The following is a 7,563-nucleotide window of genomic DNA, read 5'->3' on the forward strand; positions in this document are numbered from 1 at the left end:
AAAAATCATGATGTACAAAACACCTGTCTGATTCGTGCCTGTCTGAGTGGACTGATCCATTGTGGAGGCCATGGGGATGGTACAGTCCATCAGTCTAAGGGTGATTTCACATATAGTCCTCTTTAAGATAAGTGATCTCAGTCCTCAAGAAAGTGAACTGGGTTAAAAACAAAAAAAGAATAGCAAAATAACTCAGTTTCTCTTTTGTATTCACACTGCCCTTGCATTTGAATGAGGACTCTTCTGCATTTCACTTCACCTAGTCCTCTTTGCATTCACATTGCCATGTTTAGAAAGGAACCAAGATTTCTTTGTAACATGCATTCTGGGTTTTTACAAAGTGTAGGACAAGCCATTCAATCAATTGGACAGCCTGCTTACATATACCAGCTTACCTTTTGGATTGCATTTAATTCAAATATGAGACATAATAATTGTAATCAGAAGACACTATTAACATCTACATAGCAATAGAATGACTGCAGAATAAATAATGCTGTAATTTAAACTTGTACGCCCAAGGTAGGCTACTGCCCTTTTAAGAGCTAGAATAGATGTTGTACCCTTTCTGTGCATCCTTGACAATCGCTATTCAATATCCAAAAACAGTACACATTGTTTCCCGCGAACCTGAACATCATAATCTTCTCTCTTTTGTGTCACCAATGTGAGGGTTTATGGGAGGGGAAATGGTGTTGCAGTAGTCTAATGTGTTGCAGGAATAATGACAAGTGAACCTCGGGAGCTTTGCTTTCACATTGCCCTAAAAAAGGTAACCCGGACTGCGAATTTCAAGCGAAGCGAACTCAGACCCACTCTCGAAATAGTCTTTGTTCGGTTCGCTTCAGGGGCTCTTTTGAGGGGCCTGAGTTCCTTCAGCATATTGGTGTTGAGAAGAATGCGGCAGAGGCAGCAGCGGATTTAGGAGACAAGAAAACAGCAATTGACTTAATTGTAAAAGAAAATCGAGGAGAGAGGAAACCCCAACTTAACTGTTAAATATGCCTGGCTATCACGCCCTGGCCTAAGTTATCTTTGTTTTCTTTATTATTTTGGTTAGGTCAGGGTGTGACATGGGGGATTTATGTGTTTAGCCTGGTCTAGGGGTTTTTGTATGTTTATGGGGCTGTGTCCTTTCTAGGTAGTTTGTAGGTCTATGGTTGCCTAGATTGGATCTCAGTTAGAGGCAGCTGTCTATAGTTGTCTCTGACTGGGAACCATATTTAGGCAGCCATATTCTGTGGGCACTTTGTGGGTGGTTGTTTCCTGTCTTTGTGTTCTCTGCACCAGATAGGACTGTTTCGGTTTTGCAACGTTTGTTATTTTGTAATTGTGTTCATGTTTAGTTTCTCTTATTAAACACCATGAACTCTAACTACACTCCATTTTGGTCCTCCTCTCCTTCGACGGAAGAAAGCCGTTACACAGGCTTTATAAAGCATCCATATATGTCTACAGAAATAAGACAGATCCTGCTTCTGTTGCATGTTTTGAGTGTTTGTTTAATAGACTATTGGTTACGTGAGCACCAAGCCTCAGGCAAGACAACATGTCAGAAACAATTTCACAAACTCGTCTGTTTTTGTGAAATTTCACAAATTCGTTAGACCAGCCTGTCTTCTTCTGACTTAAAAAAAATAAATAAATAATAATAATAACCCTGCTTTTTCCTTGATATCCTTATTTTTATTATTACTATTTGTCACGAGTCCGACCGAGGGTGGCTTCCCTTCCCGGTCAGGTGGCGCTCGGTGGTCGTCATCACCGGCCTATTAGCTGCCACTGATTGTCTTTCCTCCCCCTCCTTGTATGTTTATTGGTAGCACCTGTTTGTGAATGATTAGTTGGTCTTTATTAGACAGCCTGTTTGTTGTGCGGGATTAATTATTGTGACCTTCGGTTCTGTATGTAGAGGAACGTGTTTGTTTCCTGGTCGTGTATTTCAGTTGTACATTTTTCGTCCCCCGTGTTTGGGGCCGTTATTGTTGTGAGCACCCTGTGGTGCGTTTGTGCATTAAAGAGCACAGCATTGCACTCTCTGTCTCCTGCGTCTGACTCCACACCCGCGTCACACTATTATTATTATATTCATTATGATCATCATCACTTCGTGGTCCTTCTGTAGCTCAGTTGGTAGAGCATGGCGCTTGTAATGCCAGGGTAGTGGGTTCGATCCCCGGGACCACCCATACGTAGAATGTATGCACACATGACTGTAAGTCGCTTTGGATAAAAGCGTCTGCTAAATGGCATATATTATTATTATTATTATCATTATAATAATAGGTAATAGGTCATTATCATTAGTAGGCTTAGTTTAGCAGGCTTGTTTAACCACCATCGAGCTGTAGGCCTAAGAGCACATCCTGTTTAGTCTTATTAATACCATAACTTAGTTAGGCCTATTTTTCAATACTTATGTAGGCTACTGTATCAATCAATAATGTATTTGTTCTTGTCATCACACAGCATAGGAGTCACTCATGATTTGAAATTCAATCAAACATTTTAGTTTAAAAAAACAACAAAGCAACCATTTATTAACTGGAGTAAACAATACATAGGCCTAAACTGTTCCATTTCTGAAATTGCATTCATGAATGTGCCAAATCCTTTCAGCCAATTTGTATATTTAATATATGTCAGGCAAACAAGTTCCCTACCTTCACCCTTTTCCACTTGCCTCCTCCATTTTTGTAGTCATGGTGCTATCAGTTTGTTGTAAGTTTGGATTGAGCAGACATTCCCATATATTTTCAATATATGTGCATATGTGACATAACTCTGTTTCTATTCATAATAACATTCATAAATCTTATTTAAAAATGATATTTTTTCCATAGAGAATGTTTTATATTAATCAGCATATTTGAGTTAAACCATAACATTTGTTATAACATTTTTTGTATCTTTTCTGGAGGATAAAACTGAAATTGTAACCACCTTTGTATGGCTTGTTTAAGAAAGAGTGATGCTTAAAAAAAACATTTTCAATTAGTTGGAAATGAGAAGTAATAAAGGCGAAAAGGCCATTTTATAAAGGATCTGTATAAAGGCAAAAGGGCCATTTTGAACAAAGGATGAGGCTTTTTTAATAATCTACTGGATAACCATTTTGGGTTTAAGAATAACTTATGTAAGAGTGAAGCTTTTAGTGAGAGGCTTAAAGCTTTAATATATAATAATTCTAGCCACCCAAACTCATATTCATTTTATAAATAGGCACTTTTAATTTTGTCTGGCTTAGCATTCCAAATAAAATGACATCTTTTTTGCTCAAGTGATTTAAAAATGGAGTTGTCTGGAGTATGTAGTGCCATTAGTAAGTAAGTAAACTGATAGGACCAAAGAGTTTATCAATGTGATTTTCCCATAAATAGACAATTATTTACCTCTCCATGGTTGTAGAATAGAATCTACAGTATTTTTTTGCAAACTTTCTATTGAAATTGATTGTGGTAAGTTCATTAAAAAAATTGAAATGTGAATACCAAGTATGTCTAATTTACCCATTTTATTGGTCAACTACAAGGTAGTATAAACACCGTGCCTTTTAATGATCCGATACGTAATATGGTACACTTGTCATTATTAGGTTTTAGTCCAGAGGCTAGAAAAGTGATCAAGATCTTGAATGAGACTGTGCAGGGATCCAGATTGAAGACTTGAGAAAACACTTGAATCATCTTCATACATTGACACTTGTTTTTATCCCCTGGATTTCTAACCCCTTGATGTTTTTGTTGAATCTAATTTTAATAGCTAGCATTTCAATGGCCATAATAAATAGATATGGAGACAACGGACAGCCTTGTTTAACTGCTCTTAAAAGCTCAATACTTTCTGAGAAGTAACCAATATATACTATTTTACATATGGGGTTGCTGTACATAACTTTAACCCATTGTATAAGAGATTCAATGAAATGATAGTAATTCAGGCATTTATAGATTAATTCTAGTCCTACTTAATCAAAATAACTTTTCAAAATATGCTCTGAAGACCAGGCCTTTGATTGATCTTTGATGTTTCATAATGTTCAATTGTTTCAACTAATTGTCATATATTATCTCCAATATATCATCCATGTAGAAAACCTGTATGATCAGGATGAACAATATCTCAAATCAAATCAAAGTTTATTTGTCACGTGCGCCAAATACATCAGGTTACAGTGAAATGCTTACTTACGGGATCAAACAAATGGTGCGAAAAAAAGGTGTGTGTGTGTGTGTGTAGGTAAGTAAAGAAATAAAACAACCGTAAAAAGGCATTTGAAAAAAAGAGTAGCAAGGCTACATACAGACACCTGTTAGTCAGGCTTATTGAGGTAGTATGTACATGTAGGTATCGTTAAAGTGACTATGCATATATGATGAACAGAGAGTAGCAGAAATGTAAAAAGAGGGGTTGGCGGGTGGTGGGACACAATGCAGATAGCCCGGTTAGCCAATGTGCGGGAGCACTGGTTGATCTGGCCAATTTAGGTAGTATGTACATTAATTTATAGTTAAAGTGACTATGCGTATAAGATAAACAGAGAGTAGCAGCAGCGTAAAAGAAGGGTTGGGAGGCACACAATGCAAATAGTCTGGGTAACCATTTGGTTACCTGTTCAGGAGTCTTATGGCTTGGGGGTAAAAACTGTTGAGAAGCCTTTTTATCCTAGACTTGGCACTCTGGTACCGCTTGCCATGCGGTAGTAGAGAGAACAGTCTATGACTGGGGTGGCTGGGGTCTTTGACAATTTTTAGGGCCTTCCTCTGACACTGCCTGGTGTAGAGGTCCTGGATGGTAGGCAGCTTTGCCCCAGTGATGTACTGGGCCGTATGTACTACACTGAAGTGCCTTGTGGTCGGAGGCCGAGCAATTGCTGTACCAGGCAGTGATGCAACCGGTCAGAACGCTCTCAATGTTGTAGCTGTAGAACCTTTTGAGGATCTCAGGAATAAAAAACAAATATATTTTGTTTCCTGAGGGGGAATAGGCTTTGTCGTGCCCTCTTCACGACTGTCTTGGTGTGTTTGAACCAATCTAGTTTGTTGTTGATGTGGACACCAAGGAATTTGAAGCTCTCAACCTGCTCCACTACAGCCCCGTCAATGAGAATAGGGACGTGATCTGTGCTCCTTTTTCTGTTGTCCACAATCATCTCCTTAGTCTTGGTTACGTTGAGGGATGGGTTGTTATTCTGGCACCACCCGGCCAGGTCTCTGACCTCCTCCCTATAGGCTGTCTCGTCGTTGTTGGTGATCAGGCCTACCATTTTTGTGTCGTCAGCAAACTTAATGATGGTGTTGGAGTCGTGCCTGGCCATGCAGTCGTGGGTGAACAGGGAATACAGGAGGGGACTGAGCACGCACCCCTGGGGAGCTCTAGTGTTGAGGATCAGCGTGGCAGATGTGTTGCTACCTACCCTTACCACCTGGGGGTGTCCTGTCAGGAAGTCTAGGATCCAGTTGCAGAGTGAGGTGTTTAGTCCCAGGATCCTTAACTTGGTGATGAGCTTTGAGGGTACTATGGTGTTGAACGCTGAGCTGTAGTCAATGAACAGCATTCTCACATAGGTGTTCCTTTTGTCCAGGTGGTAGAGGGCAGTGTGAAGTGCAATAGAGATTGCATCATCTGTGGATCTGTTTGGGTGGTATGCAAATTGGAGTGGGTCTAGGGTTTCTGGGACAATGGTGTTGATGTGAGCCATTACCAGCCTTTCAAAGCACTTCATGGCTGCGGACGTGAGTGCTACGGGTCTGTAGTCATTTTGGCAGGTTGCCTTTGTGTTCTTGGGCACAGGGACTATGGTGGTCTGCTTGAAGCATGTTGGTATTACAGACTCAATCAGGAGCATATTGAAAATGTCAGTGAAGACACCTGCCAGTTGGTCAGCACATGCCTGGAGCACACATCCTGGTAATCCTTCTGGCCCCGCAGCCTTGTGTATGTTGACCTGTTTAAAAGGTCTTACTCACGTCGGCTACAGAGAGCGTGATCACACAGTCGTCCGGAACAGCTGATGCTCTCAGGCATGCCTCAGTGTTGCTTGCCTCGAAGCGAGCATAGAAGTGATTTAGCTCATCTGGTAGACTCGTGTCACTGGGCAGCTCGCGGCTGTGCTTCCCTTTGTAGTCTGTAATAGTTTGCAAGCCCTGCCACATCCGACGAGCGTCGGAGCCAGTGTAGTATGATTCTGTATTGACGCTTTGCCTGTTTGATGGTTCGTCGCAGGGCATAGCGGGATTTCTTTGTAAGCTTCCGGGTTAGAGTCCCACACCTTGAAAGCGGCAGCTCTACCCTTTAGCTCAGTGCGAATGTTGCCTGTAATCCATGGCTTCTGGTTGGGGTATGTACGTAGAGTCACTGTGGGGACGACGTCCTCAATGCACTTATTGATAAAGCCAGTGACTGATGTGGTGAATTCCTTCAACGTCATCGGAAGAATCCCGGAACATGTTCCTGGCTGTGATAGCAAAGCAGTCCTGTAGTTTAGCATCTGCTTCATCTGACCATTTTTTTTATAGACCGATCTGGTAAAACCTTTTTGATTCTATGTGCTATGCATTTCGCCAGGATTTTTGCATGACAACATTGAAGTGTAAGAGGCCTCCTGTTTTTTCAATGGAAAGGAAATATGGGCAGTCCCATGATGACACAATTCAATACTGCCATCTGCCACATTCAAAGCCTTGTAGGTCTATTGCATATCTTTGAGGGTGTTTTTTTAAATGAACTAACCAAATAGCATGGAAAACCGAAGAAAAAAACAAACAATAATAGATCATATTAATAGAAATAATAACAGCACAATCTTTTAAATGCATGCTAATATTTAGAAAGTCCTAGGAAGGCTATAAGCATATCAGCCCAGCCTGCTCAGTTCATTGGATCCAATTGTTTGAAAAATGAAGAGAAAACTACCTATATATTTCGCAAGGCTAGATCTTTATGTCGATTACATTTAAGACATAATTCATGTAGTCCTCATTAAATTCTGTTTTATTCTGACAAAAAAGGAAGGAAAAAGGAACATAGATTTTAACGGTCCCTAATGACTGCCAGTAAAAATGTGTCTTAGTCAACACACTACCCACAAAGGAATACCTAAGTTTAACTTACAATCGACTCTGACACAGCCATCACCGAAACGGTGAGAGCCCATTGTAAAATCAATTGTATCTACCTGTTCGTCCGTCATCATGATTACATTTCACGAACACCTTGAAATTTTCCTCTGTTGACTGATAATTGGAATAAAGGAGGATAAATGAAAACTATAACAATATTATCAGTCATACTTCTGCACTTTAGATCAAGTAATTCGGCTTTCATTGTTTTATCATACAGTAGCCTCTCTTGTATTTTAGGGAGTCCACGGTAGTTTTCAATATCTTATTTCCGCTCATATTTCTTCCATAATTTTATTACTGTAATATTCCTGTTTTTAGGGCCTCAACCTCCTCCAGTAGCACAAGCAATAAGATCCCTTTTTTAAAAACTCCTCAGTCATGCTTGTAAGCAATGCTCTATCTTCTTGAGACATGGTTAGAAATAAATGTACCCCTCCGA

This window comes from Oncorhynchus keta, chromosome 13, assembly GCF_023373465.1.
Source record: "Oncorhynchus keta strain PuntledgeMale-10-30-2019 chromosome 13, Oket_V2, whole genome shotgun sequence".
Taxonomy (NCBI): Eukaryota; Metazoa; Chordata; class Actinopteri; order Salmoniformes; family Salmonidae; genus Oncorhynchus; species Oncorhynchus keta.